This window comes from Mustela erminea, chromosome 1 (genome assembly GCF_009829155.1).
Source record: "Mustela erminea isolate mMusErm1 chromosome 1, mMusErm1.Pri, whole genome shotgun sequence".
Taxonomy (NCBI): Eukaryota; Metazoa; Chordata; class Mammalia; order Carnivora; family Mustelidae; genus Mustela; species Mustela erminea.
In genome coordinates, this window is record NC_045614.1 from 114,432,751 (window position 1) to 114,453,593 (window position 20,843).

Sequence of the window (20,843 nt, forward strand, 5' to 3'; positions counted from 1 at the left end):
ATCATAACATCCCTTGTAGTTGTTCAATATTTATCTTTTAGCTGATGGAATAATCTCTACTTCTTGAGGTTATAGGGACTGGAGTGGAAAAAAGTTGCCACCAGATGCCCTAGGATCCACTTGGACTTATCTACATGAGGAGGTCCTCAGACTCCTCTTGGGACAGGAGGGTGTGCAGGGTGATTGAGCACGCTTTTGAAAGTATAAAAGATTGAGGGTACCCGTAGAACAAGCAGCCCTGAAGACAGGCGAAGGTCTTCTAGTGAGTGTGGGAGCTCCTTAGGTAGTTTCAGCCAGAATGTAGGTAGTTTCAGCATTGGTGGAGGGTCCTGGGAGTTAGACCCACCCCACAAATCAGTGGGCATGGCTGGGTGGCAGTCTTTTCCTCAGCTAGGACTGGAATAGGAACAGAGCTGTCAAGACCAAGGGGAGCCATTGAAGTTAAGCGAGACTAAGCTATAAGGTGATTTTTAAATTTATTTTCTGCAGTGTTTACAATCCAAGTTGGCTTAGTCATTTGAAGGAGGCAGCTACTTGGAGTGGGGAGCTCAGAGGGTCTTCAGACCTGTTTCCTCTCCTTTCAGGGATATAGCAAATTGTGCCATATTCTCTTCTTGCAAATACCTGATTCCATTCCAGTCCGTATTTTGCTCTCTAGCGCATCCATGACAGCCTTTAAGGTTTGAAGGTGGCCCATCATCCATAGTTCTTCTGGCAATTCTTTTCTTTTTTTCCCCTCTCCAGCCTGCTCCCCTTCTTCATGCAGACAACAGTCAGACAGAGTAAATCATCAGTGGAACACTTTGAGACCTTTCTGCCTCCTCTCTTGGCCTCTCATGTGTAGTCCCCTTACACTATTGTAGTAGAAATGTTGGTCATTGGGTAAGGGTCATCTCTTGTGCCACCTCTCCTATGGGGGCTTTCTCTGATTCTTTTCTCTCTCCCTGAACTGCTGTGAGACTGGGCATATCTCTCAGGTCTTTTATTTATTTTTTAAAGATTGTATTTATTTATTAGAGAGAGAGTGAAAGCACGAGTGGGGCAGAGGGAGAAGCAGACTCCCCACTGAGCAGGGAGCCCCACGAGGGGCTCAATCCCAGAACCCTGGGATGATGAACTGAGCTGAAGGCAGATGCTTAACCAGCTGAGCCACCCAGGGGCCCCTCTCAGGTCTTTTAGAATGTGACATTCACACTGTGTTTATACACAGTCCCAGAATGCAGCTGGGTCATTTGATTTCCCCTGCAAAACCCTGATGAATGGAGATTTTACTGAAGGATTCACAACGAGAATCATATGGCATTTCACACTGCAAAACTACATAAAAATTCCCTTCAAGACAAACCATAAGTGACTCTTAATCTCACAAAACAAACTGAGGGTTGCTGGGGGCAGGGGGTTTGGGAGAAGGGGGTGGGATTATGGACATTGGGGAGGGTATGTGCTTTGGTGAGTGCTGTGAAGTGTGTAAACCTGGTGATTCACAGACCTGTACCCCTGGGGATAAAAATATGTTTATAAAAAATAAAAAATTAAAAATTAAAAAAAAATTCCCTTCAAATATTTCTGCTCCTTTATCTCAGCTTCTCTGTTGGTACAAGCTACTCCTCTTTTCCCACCAGACACCCTCTCTCTAGGCCTCTCTCCAGCCACAAACGTGGGCTTCTTCCCTTTCCATGATCTCTGCCACCTTCTTCCAGAACACCCCCATCTCTTTTTCTGAAATTTGCATTTTCACACTATTCATCTTTCTTTTTTTTTTAAATTTTAAAAAATATTTTATTTCTTTATTTTAGAAATAGAGCAAATAAGGGGAGGAGCAGAGGGAAGAGGGACAAGCAGACTGCCTGAGCACAGATCCCAACTTGGGGCTTGATCCCACAACCCAGAGATCATGACCTGGGCAAAAATCAAGAGTCGTACTATTAACCAACTGAGCCACCCAGGCACCTCACACACTCATTATCTTTCAAACAAGAGAGTTCCATTCTTCAGAAGACAGAGAATAGCAGGGCACCTGGCTGGCTCAGTTGGAGGAGTGTGCAGATCTTGATCTCAGGGTTGTGAGTTCAAGCATCATGTTGTGTGTAAAGATTACTTAAGTAAATAAAACTTAAACATATAAAAAGAAGACAGAAAATAGCATAAATAACAAATGATTTCTGCCTACCCCACCCCCACCTCATTTTCCTCCACAGACAATTTAACATCTTAGCAAGTCTATTACACAATACCAACTCAGAGTGTTGAGTGAAGGGGAGAGTAAACACAGTACACTATTTGCTCTTGGCACCCGTGTCTCTCCAATCTTGAGGCCCACCCCTTTCCTCCCTTCTTCTCTGGTGAGGTTAGATGTGACTCATTTCTGAAGCCCTTTGAATGCAGAGGTTTGACTCTCCCTGGTTGTATAGTTACCAGAAAAAAATTGAGTTAACCTGGTGAGGTCCTACTCCCATCCCAACCCAGACTGTCTAGTCCCACTAGATCAGTTAAAGCATTAAGATTCAACAAGGCAGGGGTGGGGCGCCTGGGTGGCTCAGTGGGTTAAGCCTCTGCCTTCGGCTCAGGTCATGATCTCAGGGATCGAGGCCCCGCATGGAGCCCCACACTGAGCCCGCAATTGGGCTCCCTAGCAGGGAGCCTCCTTCCCCATCTCTCTCTGCCTGCCTCTCTGCCTACTTGTGATCTCTCTCTGTCAAATAACTGAAATCTTAAGAAAAAAAAAAAATATTCAACAAGGGAAGCTATAGCCTGGAAAAGTTTCCATTTTGGGGTCTGGGAAAAGAGGTAAGTCTGTCATCTGGAAGGTGAGCGCCCTCTCCCCCTCCCTGAGCTTTTTCCTCATGAGCTTTTTCTTGCCTGCCACAAGATATCTTCCCTCACAATTGAAGCAAATCCATCTCTTGCTGGTAGGGTGGGGTGGCAATCTTTGCTTTCTTCTTGGAACTATCTCAGGTTGAGGTCAATGAGATGCCTGTAGTTGGTGCCTTGATGGATTCAGGATCCTGTTTGTTACCAAACTTGCTACACTTACATGCAGATAAGGGGGACTGGTCATCGCCATGAGTCCTGGACTCTGACTTCAGATGGCTGAGGCATACTTGCACCCTCCTGCTCTGTGATGACAAACCCTGGTCTGCTCTTCATTCTTCTTCCCCAGGACATCTGATTTCACCTCACTTTATTTTATTTTAATTTTTTTTAAAGATTTATTTATTTATTTGACAGACAGAAATCACAAGGAGGCAGAGAGGCAGGCAGAGAGAGAGGAGGGAGCAGGCTCCCTGCTGAGCAGAGAGCCCGATGCGGGGCTCGATGCCAGCATCCTGGAATCATGACCTGAGCCAAAGGCAGAGGCTTTAACCCACTGAGCCACCTAGGCGTCCCTCACCTCACTTTCTGTCTCCTTCATTAATTCCCTAGTAGTGAGAATTCAGGTGGTTTCTTTGGTCTCAGAAGAAACCTTGGGACCCCTGGGTGGTTCAGTCAGTTGAGCGTCTGACTCTTGATTTTGGTTCAGGTCATGATCTCAAGTCATGAGCTTGAGCCCTGTGTCAGGCTCTGCGCTGGGAGTGCAGCCTGCTTAAGATTCTCTCTCTGCCTCCCTCCCTCTCTCTCTCTTCCCCACCACCTCCTGCCCCGCAAAATGAAGAAATCTGTCATTCTGGAAAAGTTTTGTCCTAAGTTACTCCTGCCCTGATTGCCCTAGGTAGACCTGATTCTCCATAGCACCCCATAGCACATTTTCACATGACCTGCTGCAAACCCTTCTCAGGTCTGAACACATGAAAAGTGTCTTCTCTTGTTTACGGCATCTGGTCCCAGGCTTGGGCCAATTAAAAAAAAAAACACCAAAACCAAAACAACTCTTTCCTACTCTCAGCTCTGCTCAGCAATCTGTCTCACAGATGCTGTGTGTCCATATAGAATTCCTGCTGCTGGCCCCAGTGGATTTTTACTCCATCTCCAGTTTCTTGCTGTCCTGTGACATTTAAAGTCATATATAATTCCAGCTTGATCTTTCTCTGCTGTCCCTGGCACTGCTCTCCTTCCAGATGACTGCAGTTTCTGAGAGTGTCTTACCCATCTGTGGTTCCCTTCTGCCTGATGGGCAGCCCTCCCAGGAATTCTTCAGTAGATATGAAAGGTTGGGACCTGTCCAAGAATATCTGCAGCAGACCTCTCCTGTTCTTGGAAGACCCCATGCAGTTTCTTAAGAAATTATGTCTGTTGAGACTAGCACACTAATCTCCAGCCTGAGAATTCTCAGTATAATAAGCTTATTTGATGCTGTGATCATCATATCCTCTGTCTGACACACTCTTTTTATAACCTCCCCAAAGCTCTAATGCAGATCTCAGAGCACTTCCCATACACTGAAAGGATGGGGACCATCCTAATTTGTGCTACGTCATTTTTCACTCATTGAGTAAACTCAGCACTCTGCCAATCATGTCCTCTGTCTCCCTATGAAGACTGAACATCTGTTTCCAGTGGGTTTCAGGGTTGAAGAGTCTAGGTTCAAAATTTAGCTTTGTTTCTTAGTAGCTATATATCCTCGAGTAACTGGGACTTAATCTGTCCCAGTTTTCTTGTCTGTAAAAATGAGGATAGAAACACCCACCTCATAGGATTGTTATGAAGACGAAATGAGAAAAGCAAAAAATATATTATAGTGCCTGAAATATAGTAGGAGCTCTATCACAACCAAAGTTGTTACTGTTATGTTTATTGTCCCCTCCCCCACCATTTCTAGCTATGTTCTCTGTGCTTTGCCCTTTGCTCCAGAACAGGAGGAGTAAAGAAGGAAACAAAGGAAGAGTAATAGAACTTACAACCTCTGTTATCTATATTTGAAAAACAAGGCAAAGCAGGCTTTCTGAATACTCACCAGGGTCCTGTCCTCTAACTTCTTTTGTCTTTGCCAGTGAGCATGTGTAAGATTAAAAGAGAGAGACTGACTACTGGATGTAAGAAAGCAGTTTTCCTCTGATCTTAAAATATCCACACTCAAAGGCCACATAACTGAGCTTAAATTGAGATTGATTCTGAGTTGCAGATCAAGGGTCTAGTAATAAGGGGTTGAGGGAGACCTATGTCTTCTTCAGTAAGCTTTTGACATTAAAACAAAACAAAAACAAAACCACTATGTGCATATGTTTACTTTTCAAATAAAACAAAAATGTTTAAAAAAACCCTTGCCTCACAAATGTACTCACTATTGTGCAAGCTCCTTTGCTTCCAGCCTCAGATCTCTTTGTGACTGGCCTAGAAACAGCAGGACTCCTAGGTCACCGGTGCATAGGGACAGACACTCTTGACCCTGCTTGTGACAGCATTGCGAGCACATGCCTGACATACTCTGGATAGCCAGTCTGGTTCTATTACTGGTACATGAAAGTTTTGCTCTGGCAGCAAATCTCTAAATTTAGATGCTTTTCAGGATGAACTCTGGATGATCTTTGTCCTGAAGACTAGTAAGGAATTGGAGGGCACCTTGCTTTTTATTTATTAAGTCAAGTGCCAAAGTAGATGTTTCATAATATAAAACTTATGAAGGCTGCCGTAATAATGGAAAATAAAATAAAACACAGGGAGTATCTAAGATTTCTCCTTTACAGTTCTCACAAAAATTTTACCCTGAATTCCTTATTTCTTTTTTTTAAAAATTAATTAATTTATTTGAGAGACAGAACAAGAGCAAGCAAGTGTGGGCAGGTGGAAGGGCAGAGGGAGAGACAGAATCACAAGAAGGCTCCATGCCCACCACACAACCTGAACTCATGACCCTGAGATCATGACTTGAACTGAAATCAAGAGTTGTATGCTTAACCGACTGAGCCACCCAGGTGCCCCCCCTTTTTTTTCACTTAAGTATCTAAAGCATTACCATATTATAATAATGCATCATAGTAATACTTTGCACACTCAAATGAAATAAAAACAAGGGGCGCCTGGGTGGCTCAGTGGGTTAAGGCCTCTGCCTTCTGCTTGGGTCATGATCCCAGGGTCCTGGGATAGAGGCCTACACTGGGCTCTCTGCTCAGTGGGGGCCTGCTTCTTCCTCTCTCTCTACCTGCCTCTCTGCCTGCTTGTGATCTCTGTCTGTCAAATAAATAAATAAAACTGTTAAAAAAAAGAAGAAGAAGAAATAAAAACAAGTCCAGAGTAAAAATTCTTATCCTGGTTTAACTCTATGGAGGTCTTTAGAGTTAATACAATTTAGGAACTCAGTTCTCATATAATGTCAAGATGCTTAAACGTTGCCATTTTCATTAAAGAAAAAACAATTTCAGAAATGAGAGAACCTAAGGGAATGATGAATTTTCTTTAATAAAGAACCAGCTCCTTGAAAGGCCAGCTACACCAGTTTTGTTTTTTTTTTTTGCACAAAGTATTTTTATTTATTTATTTTAAAATTTTATTTTTTAAATTAAATTATTTTTTAAAATTTATTTTAAAATTTCTACAATTTAATTTGACAATTAACATTGTATGTCTTTGAAGTATACAACTCGATGATTTGACATATATGTGTGTATATGTATATGTGTATAGTGATATGATTACCACAATCAAACAAATTAATGCATCTATCATATCAGATAGCTACCATTTTTTTCAAAGATTTTATTTATTTGTCAAAGAAAGAGAGAGAGAGAGAAAGCACAAGCGGGGGGTGGGGCAGGCAGAGAGAGAAGCAGACTCCCCACTGAGCAAAGAGCCCAATGTGGGACTCTGTCCCAGAACACTGGGATCATGTCTTGAGCAGAAGGAAGACACTTAACTGACTGAGCAACCAGGCGTCCCTAAAGATTTTATTTTTATGTAATCTCTATACCCAACGCGGGGTTTGAATTTACAACTTTGAGATCAAGAGTTGCCTGCTCTACCATCTAAGCCAGTCAGACACCCCACTGTTTTCTTTTCTTTCTTTCTTTCTTTTTTTTTTTTTGAACTGGTGAGAACACTTAAGAGCTCTCTTCTTAGCAAATTTCAAGACTACAATAAAATATTTTTAACTATAGTCACATTGTTGTACATTAGATCTCAGAGCTTATTCATTTTCTATAACTGAAACTTTGTACTTTGGTTAAAATCTCCCTGTTTTTTTTTTTCTGTCCCCCAGCCCCTGACAATCACCATTCTGTTCTCTGCTTCTATAGCTTCAACTTTTCTTAGATTCCATATATAAGTGAGATCATCCGGTAATTGTCTTTCTGTGTCTGATTTATTTCACTGAGCGTAATATCCTCTAGGAGGATCCATGTGTTGCAAATGGCAAGATTTCCTTCTTTTTTGAGGCTGAATAATATTCCATTATATATATTTATATAACATGTATATACACACACACATTCACACATCCTCTAGGGTATTTTTTTTTTAAAAGATTAATTGTTTACTTTAGGGAGAGAGTGAGCTGTGGGAAGGGGCAGAGGAAGAGGGAGATAGAAAGAATCTCAAACAGACATCCTGCTGAGTGCAGAGCCTGATGCAGGGCTCAATCTCATGATCCTGAGATCATGACCTGAGTTGAAATCAAGAGTCAGGTGCTTAAGTGACTGGGCCACCTGGGTCCCCCCTCAACCAGGGTGTTTTTGATGAAGAGTTAAGAAAGTAATTTTGGATTCAGATGGAATAGGTTCAGATCCTGGCTCTGCTACTATTAACAGGGTGATGGTGGATGGTTTATTTAAATGCTTTGATCCTTTGTCTGAAAATATATTCTAATAATACCTTTTTATTATGGGAATTAAATGACAGATTATAAAAGGAACACATAGGGCTCAATAAATGTAAGTGTTATTCAGTTAGGACATAATGGTAAGTATTATTTGTCAAGATATAATAAGTACCAATATGACAGGAGCTAATGTTCTATTGATGTACCCCAGGAAAGGAAGATTCTTCCTGTTTAACAAGGAACAACATGGAGTAATGGAAAAAAAAAATAACAGAGAAAAGAGGGATTCTGGGGGAGTCCTGCCATAGCTTATTCAGCCGCCCTGGACAAATCACCTAAACCCTTTTGGTCCTAGTTTCCTCATTTCTAAAAGGAGCAAAGTAGCTTGAGTCCCTGAGGGCATTTGGCTAAAGTGTTTTCAAAGTTCTGTCTAGTTTTAGAAGTACAGGAAGTCTGCATATTTCTTTATTGAAAAGACTTCACTGGAAAAGTTCTTTTTTTTTTTTTTTTTTAAAGATTTTATTTATTTGTTTGACAGAAAGATAGAGCACAAGTAGACGGAGCAGCAGGGAGAGGGAGGGAGAGAAGCAGGCTCTCCACTGAGCAGAGAGCCTGATGTGGGGCTCGATCTCAGGACCCTGGGATCATGACCTGAGCCGAAGGCAGCTGCTTAACCGACTGAACCACCCAGGTAAAGTTCTTTTAGTCCTTTTAGTTCAAGAAGCACCCATATCAGGACATATCTGGGGGTATAAAAAATTCTTTGGGATGCTATTGGATGAATATAAGACACATGGCCAGATATATACATGTGACCAGAAATCAGGTTGCAGGTCTGGGAGTGGAAAACTTGGTTGACAGGCTAATGAGACTGGGGAGGATCACACTGAACTTGGTTCCTCCTTTGAACCTTTGAAACAACTCCCACTGGTGAAGGAGTACACTCCACAAAGCCTCTCCAAGATGCATCCCTGACTGAGCACCTCCTCCCCATACAGTCCCCACTCCTAATGGAGAGCCCTGAGTCAACCTGCCCTCTCCCAGTCACCCTGCTCCTGTGCTGAACCCCAGTTTGCCCTGCTCACAGCCTTTCTTTCGGGACTTGCTGCCTCTCCCAAATTCCGCCCCCAGCTCTTACTATTTTTAGCTCCCAACTTGGGGACTTTTTAGAGTAAACAATCACATGCACTAGGGAATTTACAACATTACTTACTTGCCTGCCCCCTTCTTACCTTCTCATTAAGAGTCCCTGGCTATAAAAAGAAGAAACAAATAGTTTTAAAAATTCCCTTCCCCCCAACCTAAAAGTATTAAATGCCAAGTAGACAACTTCAGAAAGGACAAAGAAGAAATTGGGTATTATTTGTGATCTTCCAGCCCAAAGATAGCTACTCTTAGCAATACACTTCCAATCTTTTACTTCTTTATGTTTATATTAATCTATCTGTAGCTATTTATATATATTTTTTGCATATTTAAATTAATACTATACATACAAAAGAAACTCATATATTAACATTTAATATGTGACTTTCTATTTTCTTCTCTCTGCTCTGTTTCAAGCTACCTCTTGGCAGTCCCAACGACGCTGACCTATAGCTTGAATATAGCTTTCATCAGTATGTTATTATGAAATACTGAGATCAATTGGAGTTTTAAGTGCAAAAAGAAAGGTGTCTCTCCCCAACCTGAAGGTCATATAGGCTCAGCAACTCTGCAGACATGAATCCCAGGAAAAATTTATTTTTGATTTTTTAAAGAGATTTTTAAAAATGTTTTATTTATTTATTTATTTATTTATTTATTCATTGAGACAGCTTTTGCACGTTCACACAGGCAAGCAGAGAGGTGGAGAAGGGGAGATGGGGGAGAGGATCTGAAGTCGACTCTGCGCTGGGTGCTGAGCTCTCCACAGGGCTTATCTCACAAGCTGGAGATGATGACCTTACTGGAAATCAAGAGTCAAATGCTTAACTGACTGAGCCATCCACGGGCCCCATCATCACATTTAAAATTTTACTTTTATATTCCTCCCTTTCCTTTCTAGTAAGAGAGAAATTTTCAATAATATTAAAATAGATCTTTCATTAAAATTCAATTCACAATGTCATGCTGTCAATACAACTATTTCATATGCATTTTTCATAGGCTCAGAATTTGTTTACATGCTATTTTAACATTTATTTTCACTTAAAACTGTACTAGGAACATTTTCTACGCTTTATTAAGTACTCCCAATTAACTTCACATTAATAATGATAATAATAGCAATATTTTCTAAGCACTACTCTAGGTGTTTGTTAAGTGCTTTACCTGAAGTATCCTATTTAATCTCCACAACAGCCCTGTAGGATAGCAACTATTATTAGCTAGCCCCATCTTTTAAATTTAGTTTTTAGAAAGAGAGAGTGCACATGAGCAGGAGGGAAGGGCAGAGGGAGAGGGAAAGAATCTCAAGCATACTCCTGCTGAACACGGATCCCAACATAGGGCTCGATCTCATGACCCTGAGATCATGACTGGAGCCAAAATCAAGAGTCAGAGGCTTGACTGACTGAGCCACCCAGGTGCCCCATTTAGCTTTTTAAAATGGGAAATTTAAAAAATTTTTTTAATGGGAAAGCTGAGACTCAGGTACATTAATTACCTTTTTAAAAAATAGATTTATTTATTTTAGGTAGGGGGAGGGACAGAGGGAGAGGGAGAGAGAATCTCAGGAAGACTCCCTGATGAGCACGGAGTCCCATCTCATGACCCTGAGATCATGACCTGGGCCTAAATCACAAGTCAGACGCTTAAATGACTGAGCCACCCAGGTGCCCCGGATACTCAGGTACACTAAGTACTTTGCCCAAAGAAAGAAGCTTAGAAAATCTGACTCCAGGGTCTGAGCTCCTTCTGAACCATTGTAGTTATTTTTGCTTCATAATGTGCATTGGTAGATGTTCTACATTTTGTTCAACTACTCCACTGGTTTTGGATACTTTTATTGCATCTAGTTTTTTTTTTTCCTCCAATTTTGATAACTCTGCAATGGACATCTTTGTGCATATAGATTTTTACTTCTATTGCATGATTTCCTTATGCTTAGTTCTCAGAAATGGAAAAGGAAAATAATTTTCCTCAAAAATATTGTTCCAAAAGACCTTATTGGAGGAGCTGTTGAGAGAAACAAGGGGAATTTATTCAGTTCTTTTGCCACAGGCAAAAGAGCCCCTCAGGGAGGGAGATGGCACTGAGGAATCTCATCCCATTCAGACTGTGTTTGGTGCCTCTCAGTTACGGAGCGCTGGACTTCTATTATCGTAGCATTTATCGCAAGCATTTTAACATTTCGTTATGTTTCCCTCACTTAAAGAAAAGGACAGTTTTCCTCCTTTGAACCCAGAACTTAACATAATATCTAATGCATAATAAGTACTTAATAGATGCTTGTTGAGTGAACAAGTGAAGGATAGAGTGAGAAAGGATTTCTCTTAACTGTGAAGTCTGTTTCAATGAAATTAACTATGATAGTAAAGATCAATACCTCCTAGGGTATGTATTAAGTATTGAGGTGTGTATTAAATCTTTCTATCTTGATGCTTTGTGGGGCCTTGCCTACTAGAAGGTGCTGTCCCTCCCAGGGTTAGCAAATGCCTACAGATTCCTACAGATAGCAAACAACTCCTCTGGGAGAGTATTTTTCATTTGTAAACCAGCCAATCTAAGACCATATCCCCATCACCTGGCTTATCGGGTTCTCATAGGGCTCTCACCTTTGAGCCACTGCATTTTCAGACAGGGTACTAAAGTTGACAATGACAGAGATAATGGTGGCTGAAATATGTGACAACAGAGGGGAACAGCAGGGCTATTGTAACTGACAGGAATAGTGGCATTAATTATAAGGTACAATGGGTAACAGCCAGGGAGAAGGCATGATAATTATGATAGTAGAAATGATAATTTAATAAACTTAGAGAGCACTTTAATAATCTCAGTAAATAATAACAATGTCACTGCTTTACACTTGCATACATATTATCTAATTTGCTTTTTACAACATACACCTTTAGGTAATATTATCCTGTCTGATTACAGAATGGCTAGGTCTTCTGATAAGTTCATAGAACCAGCAATAAAACTGAAGATCACCATAACCAGTCTTCTCATTGTAAAATTGAGGAAACCGAAGCCCAGTGAGGGTCTGATCATTAGTTTTCAGTGTCAGTTGGATTGGGCCATGGGGTGGACAGATATTTGGTCAAACATTATTTCTGGGTGTGTCACTGAGGGTGTTACTGGATGAGATTAACATTTGAGTCTGTATACTGAGCGAAGCAGAGTGCCCCCTTCAATGGGGGTAAGCTTCATTCAATCGGTTGGATGCCTAAATAGAACAAAAGATGAATTAAAGAAAATTCCCTGTCTGATTGTCTTTGAGCTGGGATATTGGTCTTCTCCTGCCATTGGGTCAGACTCGGACTGGAACTGTACCATTGGGTCTCCTGGGTCTCCAGCTTGCCAAGTGCAAATATTGGGGCTTCTCAGCTTCCATAATTGTGTGAGTTGATTTTTTATTATCTATCATCTATCTATCTTTCTATCTATCATCTATCATCTCCCATTGGTTCTGTTTCTCTGGGAAACCAGACTGTAACACAGGGGAAGAAAGTCTGGCTTTGGTTAATCCCATCTCTCCTGTCATCTTAGCTGTCCTCTGCTGACTAATCCCAAGCTAATTTAGGAGCCATCTCAGAGTCTGAGGGGAAAAGGACACAATGCCAGCAGCTGGTGGCTTGGGATCAACTTCTAAGGCTTCCTTCCCCCTGAGGTCTGGCTGACACCCCTTGGTTAGTACCCAGATTCCATCCTTTTTGCCTTGAGCTGAGCCAAAAGCCCAGGTTAACCTCTGCTCACAACATTTCACAATAGCACCCATCACTGCACCTGAGATCATAGCTGAGGAGAATAATGCTCTCATAAAAGAGAACTGGCTTCATGTTCCTGGGATGCCAGGCTGGCTTTGCCTTGGAGACCCAGACAGGATATCAAGGTCACCTGAGGTTTCAAGCCAGGGACTAAGTTACAAGCTATTCCCATTCTTTGAGCAGGTTCAGAATTGAATCGGCCACCAGACTAGGATACAGAGGGCTGAATTACTGGTCCAGGTGTCTCAAGTTGTCCAGGGATGAAATTTGCCCAGTAGTGTAAGGTTAGGCTGAAGCCGTAGCCCAGAGAGGTAAAAATTTAAAGCGCTGCAGAACAGGGAGCTGGGTAGTGCTGCTGGAGATATTTCCTTCTGCTTATTTCATGAGCACTGAAATTTTATTAAAAGAACCATTGAAAGCTTAGGCACTTAAGGTGTGGTTGATGGATCTGATTCTGTTCAGAATCAGAGAACTTTTTTTTTTTCAGAGAACTTCTTTTTGAAACAAAATCTTTTTTTAAGAAAATATTTATTTATTTATTTATCAGACAGAGATCACAAGTAAGCAGAGAAGCAGGCAGAGAGAGAGAGAGAGGAGGAAACAGGCTCCCTGCTGAGCAGAAAGCTCAATGCGGGGCTCAATCCCAGGACCCTGGGATCATGACCTGAGCTGAAGGCAGAGGCTTTAACCCACTGAGCCACCCAGGCGCCCCTGAAACAAATTTAATAGTAACAGCAAAGCTTGGTGGGAAAAGAGGCAGCAGCAAGTACAGACAAAGAGAAATGGCAAAAATAGAGAGCATTTGCATTGTCTGAGATAGTTTCTGTGTTGTTTACTACAGCCAGGAGCTTCTCTAATACCCGCTGATGTCACCACCAGAAATAAAATCTGACTTCTTCTCTGGATCGCTACCTTTGCTAACAAATGTCGTGTCCATAAAAGTGTAATGAAGACATGACCAAGAGCTGCTGCAAAGGTGCTGGCTGGGTGGGTGGCCAGCAGGGACAGAGAGCAAGGAGTCAGGGGCATTGTGGAAGCCAAGGGCTGGGTCACCAACAGGTTCAGACAGGATCTGGGCAAGCTTGGGGCCTAGAGTGGTATCAGATAAGTAAACAATCAGAGGGAAGCCAGGTAGGTTCTCTGGCTTACAAAGAGATTCTGAACCAGGGGAGTGAGTAAGGCAGAAATGGAGGCTGGGGGGTGCCTGGGTGGCTCAGTGGGTTAAGCCGCTCCCTTCGGCTCAGGTCATGATCTCAGGGTCCTGGGATCGAGTCCCGCATCGGGCTCTCTGCCCAGCAGGGAGCCTGTTTCCTCCTCTCTCTCTCTGCCTGCCTCTCTGCCTACTTGTGATCTCTCTCTGTCAAATAAATAAATAAAATCTTAAAAAAAAAAAAAAAAGAAATGGAGGCTGGGGAGCAGAAATGGCATCAGGAAATTTTCAAATTTCCCTGAGAGGGGGTCACAGCCCTATAGCCTTAGATGGGGTTTAAAAAAAACGAAATCAAGTTAATTTTAATTAATCAGGGATGGCTCGGGTTTTTAAATTTTAAATTAAATTAAATTTTATGCACAACTGCATCCACAAAATGGTCTTTCTAGAACTTCTAGGGACTAGATGTCTCAGGGAAGCCAAATGCCCACCTCCATTCATTTCCCTAGAGGTTCATGACAGACAACAGGCTATGTCATTGGGCAGAAGGGATTCATTTGAACCTTAGGGATAATCATTGATTTTTCCTTCAGACCCTGCCTCCTACCACTTGGAATGGGTACAAGGGGTGGAATTAGAGAAAATGTAGAGAGGTGGTAAAGAAGTGGAATAAGCCAACCACAAGTCTATTCTTCAGAGGCAATCACTCTATTTCTGCATCTGTAGAGTGGACATGATTATTATAATAGGATTGTCATATTAGATGAGGAAGATGCTATTTTGACATTTTTTGGGAAAGATTTTATTTATTTATTTGACAGAGAGACCACCAGCAGGCAGGGCAGCAGGCAGAGGGAAAAGCAGGCTCCCCATTGAGCAGAGAGCCCCATGGGATCATGACCCCTGGATCCCTGGGATCATAACCTGAGCCAAAGGCAAATTAACTGACTGAGCCACCCCTTAGCAAAGATGCCCCTTAACATTTTGGTACATTTTTTTCTAGTCTTTTTTGTTTGTTTGTTTTCATGTTTATTTAAGCTTTATTTATTTATTTATTTGAGAGAGCATGCATGCATGCATGACTGCAGTGGAGGGAGATGGAGAGAGAATCTCAAGCAGACTCCTTGATGTGGGGGTTCAGTCTCAGGACACTGAGATCACAGCCTGAGCTGAAATCAAGAGTTGGATGCTTAACAGACTGAACTGCCCTGGTGCCCCTCTTTCTAGTGTTTTTGTTAAGCATATTAACATGATTGGAATCACACTGTATATATAACTTTTATAATATATCATGATTATTCTTGTGGTCACAAAAATACTGTGTATAAGGGATGCCTGACTGGCTTAGTCGGTGGGGTGTAAGACTCTTGATCTAGAGCTCATGACTCCAAGATCAAGAGTCGCATGCTCCTCTGACTGAGCCAGCTAGGCCCCTCTTGACCTTCTGGCTCTTGCCTACTGGTTATCTCCTTTCTGTGGAGTAGAGTGTCTGAGATATGGGAATTAGGGAGCAACTAGAATTTCCTTTCTCCACCCTAGCTGGTACTGTTTCGTCAAGAGGCCAGCCCGTGTTCTGATCTTATCCTAACCCCTTAAACTTAAGTTCTTTTCTCTGGAAGTAGTGGGCTGTAGAAAAATCTTTGGGTTCTGGAGTCAGAGAGAACTGAATTCAAGTCCCAGTTCTGGTACTTAGCTAGCAGAGTGATGTTGGATGGAAGTTCTTTGATGCGTTTGAACCTCAGGTTCCATATCTGTGAAACAGTCACAATAATAGGGATGTAGCAAGGATTATATAAAAGAGACAATATGAAGTGTAGAGCCTGGTATACATGATGTACTTAACAAATAGTAGACCTTCCCCATTCTTTTTTCTGTTATGAAGGGACTAGGTTGGGCCTGGAGTTACCATTTCAGATGAGGCCCTGGAATTAAATCCTCACAACTGGAGTTTGACTTGTGCAACAAGATGGACACATTTTTTCCAGGCTTTTGTACATTTTGTTCCTCAGCCTAGAACAGTGACTCTCAAACTTTACCAGGTACCACAATCGCCTGGAGGACTTGTTAAAACAAATATTGGTGGCGCAGTATACAGAATTTCTGATTCTGTAGGTCTGGGGAAGGGTCTGGGAACTTGTGTTTCTAACAGTTTCTCAGCTGATGCTGTTGCTGGTCTGGAAACACAGTCTGAGAAGTGCTGGCCTAAAGCATTTTATTACTCTTCCTTCTGGCTAACTCCTACACATCCTTTAGGTCTCAGCTTTGATTTTATTACCTTTAGAAAATCTTCTTTTTAATGCTTTATTTTTTAAGTTATCTCTACATCCAACACTCCAACTCATGGCCCCAAGATCAAGACTCACATGCTCTATCAACTGAGCTAGCCAGGTGCCCCTAAAAAGCCTTTTTTTCCTCTCTTTCTTTCTTTCATATTTTATTTATTTGAGAAAGAGAGAGAAAAAGCTCACACATGAGCAGGAGGGATGGGCAGGAGAGAGACAAGCAGACTCCCTGTTGAGCAGGGAGCCCAACAGGGAGCTCCACTCCAAGACCCTGAGATCATGACCTGAGCTGAAGTCAGACATTTAATTGACTGAGCCACCCAGGCACCCCCCTAGAAAATCTTTCTTAAATTTAAAGTCCAATTTAGGCGTTTATCTTCTGTCTTTTTAAAGCTCCCTGGGCTTGCTAGCTCATAAGACTTATCACAATGTTTTGTCATTGTCTTACTGCTTGTCTGTATCTCCCACTAGACACTAAATACTTTGGAAAAGTGACTATATCTGCCCTGTTCATGGTTATATCTCCAGGACCTACCTCAGTATCTGGTACATAGTAGGTACTCATTAAATGCTTGTTGAATAAATGAGTGAGTGTGACCCTGGGTAATCGGAACCAGAGCCTAGGCACTCATGAGGGTGAAGTAGGTAACAGGAATAAGTTCTAGTGGCCAATGGTCATGCAATTTAGGAATTCAGTATCCGGGAGATAAGCAGAGCATTGCAGGGGTTATAGGTACAGGGACTGGACCTTAGGAGTTTGGTCCACCCTCTGGGCTATGGAGAACAGGGCAGAACCCAGTATGATAGAAACTGAGCAGGCACTTAAGACTCCATTTCTGATTAAGACAGTTGATCTATAGATAGTCCTCAAGGGCATTATATTGAAATGATGTAAGTCAAATGCAGAAAGACAAATACTATATGATCTCTCTTATATGTGGAATCTAAAAAATGAAAAACACAAAAATAAACAACAACAACAAAACCCCCAAGTATATAGGTACAAAGAACAGATTAGTGGTTACTGGGAGGTGGGGGTGATGTGGGAGAAATGGGTAAAGGAGGTCAAAAGATAAAAAGAAAAAAAATATTATATATTATATGTATTATATATAATATGTCGCTGAGTTTGAACATTGTTATCTGGGACTTGGGACTTCCCATTGATTTGGGTAAAAGATATTTGTGTTGTCTTTTGTGTTTAACATCATTTGAGAGGATTTTCATTTACTTTTAAATATTTAAAAATTTGTAGTATTTGTCATTTCCATTTTCTGCTGTATAGAGAGATACAATATACACCCCCATTAAACCATGGAGCTCTCCCCCCTAAAAAAGATGCTTGATCCCCAAAACAGGATTTAAAACATTAGTGGTCCCATTCTTGTTTGATGACCCAAATATATGGTCTATCTTGATTACTATTTCATGTACACTTGAAAGGACGGTATCTTCCATTGTTGAGTGGTGTGTTCTATAAACATCAGTTAGGCTAAATTAATCAATAGAGTTGTTGAAATTGTTGATGTCCTTCCTGATTTTATTTATTTGTTCTGTAATTATATGAGTGACAAGTATTTATCACTCCAGATATAATTATAGATTTGTCTTTCTTCTTTCAGTTCAATTAGTTTTGCTTCACGTATTTTTTTCTGAAGATTTTATTTATTTATTCGTCAGAAAGAGAGAGAGCACAAGCAGGGGGAGCGGCAGGCAGAGCAGGCAAAGGGAGAAGCAGGCTCCCCACTGAGGAAGGAGCCTGATGGACTCACAGGGCCCTGGGATCATCACCAGAACCAAAGGCGGACGCTTAACTGATTGAGCCAGCCAGGCAGCCCATTGCTTCATGTGTTTGAAGCTATGTTAGCTGCACACATATCAAGGCTTGTTATGTATTTTTGACAAATTGATCTCTTTATGAGTATGAAATGTTCCTCTGTTCTGAGGTGTACTCTATCTGATATTAACATAGTCTCTCTGGGTTTCTTTTTTTAAAAACAGGTTTATTGAGTGGCTCCTGGGTGGCTCAGTCAGTTAAGCGTCAGACTCTTAATTTGGGCTGAGGTTATGATCTCAGGGTCCTGAAATGGAGCCCTGAGCAGGGTTCCATGGTCAGCAGGGAGTGTGCTTGAGATTTTCTCTTTCCCTCTGCCCTCCCGCCAGGGCACACATGCTCTCTCTCTCTCAAATAAATAAATCTTTAAAAAAAAACCCAGTTTCAAGGAGATATAGTTCATATACCATACAGTTTACCCACTTAAAATGTACAGTTGATGCTTTTTAGTGTATTTAGATTGTGAAATCATCAATAAAACCCAATTTTAGGACATTTCATTGTCCAACTTTCTTTTGGTTCGTGTTTTATGGCATAATGTTTTTACCTTTGATTTTCTTAAAAAACAGCTTTATTGAGATACATCCTTTTACTTATAATCATTCTGTCTCCTTATATTTATTCATTTATTTAAACATTCAAGTTACATTTTTTAAAACTTTAAAAAATAAGATTTTATTTATTTATTTGTCAGAGAGAGAGAGAGCACAAGTGGGGGGCGGGGGCGGTGGTAGCAGGCAGAGGGAGAGGCAGGCTCCCCACTGAGCAAGGAACCTGATGCAGGCAGGACTCAATCCTAGGACCCTGGCATCGTGACCTGAGCCAAAGGCAGATGCTTAATGGAGTGAGCCATCCAGGCATCCCTTTTTATTTATTTTTTAAAAAGATTTTGTTTTGAAGTAATCTCTATACCCAATGGGCTTGAACTCACAACCCAGAGATCAGAAATTGCATGCTCCACCGACTGAGGCAGCCAGACATCCTTGTATCCTTATATTTAAAGTCAGTTTCGTATGGGCAGCATACAGTTGAGAGTTGAGTCTTGCTTTTTTATCAGTGTGATAATCTCTATTCCTTTAAGTACAATGGTAGATAATTTGCGTTTAACGTAATATTTGGTACAGTTGTGTTTTAATCTACCAATATGCCATTCATTTCCTGTTTGTCCCATTTTCTTTGCTCATTTTCCTGTCTTTTCCTGCTTCCTTTTGGATTAATTGAGTATTTTATTTCCAAAATAAGCTTGCTATCTATAGCTCTTTTCTTTGTCTTATTTTTTAGTTGCTATAAGATATATAATATCCATTTTTGATTTAGAACAGTCTATTTTCAAATAATATTGTACTGCTCCATGTATAATGTAAGAAATTTAAAAGAGTATACTTCCATTGCCCCCCTTTTGTCATTTGTTCTACTGTTGCCATACACTGTACTTCTACATATATTATAAAGTCTACAATAACTTGTGGATTTTTTGCTTTAAATAGTTATTTATCTTTTATAAGAAAACATGAGAGAAAAAAGTCTTTTGCATTTGCCCACATATTTACCATTATTGGCACTCTTCATTCTTTATGTCAATCCGAGTTTCCATATGATATAATTTCCTTTTGCCTAAAGAATATCTATTTTTTCATTCATTCATTCATTCATTCATTCATTCATTCATTCCTTCATTTATATAAGTGCTACACCTAATGTGGGGCTTGAACTCACAAACCTGAGATCAAGAGTCTCATACTCCACTGACTGAGCCAACCAGGTGGCCCTCTCTGTCTACTTTTAATATTCTCTTCTTCTCTTTTTTTTTTTTCAGTAACTTGATTATGATATGCCTTGCTTTTTTTTTTTTTTTTTTTTTTTAGATGTGTGTGGGGGGGGGCATCTGTGTGTGTGCATTCATCCTGCATGGGGGTTTGTTGGGATTCTTGGATCTATGGGTTTAGAGTTTTCATTAAATTTGGAAAATTTCAGCAACTTTTCCATTTAATATTTTTTCTGTCACTCCTCCACTTTTCCCTCTTGTACTACTATTATATGTATGTTAGACTACTTGCTACTGTAGGTCACTGAGGCTCTGTTCAATTTTTTCTAGCCTTTTTCTCTCTGTGTGCTTTAGTTTAGACAGCTTTCATTATTACGTCTCCGAGGTCACTGATCTTTTTTTCTTTACCGCCTAATCCTTTAAAAAAAAACATTTATTTATTTATTTTGGAGAGAGCAAGGAGGAAAGAAGGGTAGAGAGAGAGGCAAAATCTCAAGCAGACTCCCTGCTGAGTGGGGAGAACTCAAGGCTGGATCTCACAACCCTGAGATCATGACCTGAACTGAAATAAAAAATTGGATGCTTAACAGACGGAGCCACCCAGGTGCCCCCTTTTATTAATCCCTTTCAGATGTTTATTAATTTTTCTTTCAGACATTGTATTTTTTATCTCTAGAATTTCCATCTGGTTTTGTTTCTATATTCCATTTCTCTCTGTATCATGTTCATTCTTCTTTTAAATACTGCAATGGTCATTTAAAAATTTATTTTATTTATTTGTTTTTTACAAAGATTTTACTTATTTATTTGACAGACAGGGATCACAAGTAGGCAGAGAGGCAGGCAGAGAGAGAGGGGATGGGAAACAGGGACCCTACTGAGCAGAGAGCCTGATGTGGGTCTCGATCCCAGGACCCTGAGATCATGACCTGAGCCGAAGGCAGAGGGTTAACCCACTGAGCCACCCAGGTGCTCCTATAATGGCTGTTTTAGCATACATTTTTGGTTAATTCCATTAACGTTATTTCTAAATTGTCTTGGTTTTTTTAATTGTTGTCATGGTTCAATTTTATTTTTTAAAGATTTTTCTTCTTGTCATGGTTCAATTTTATTTTTAAAGATTTTATTTGTTTTAAGTAATCTCTCACCTGACATGGGGCTTGAACCCACAACCGTGAGATCAAAACTCACCCACTCTACTGACTAAGTCAG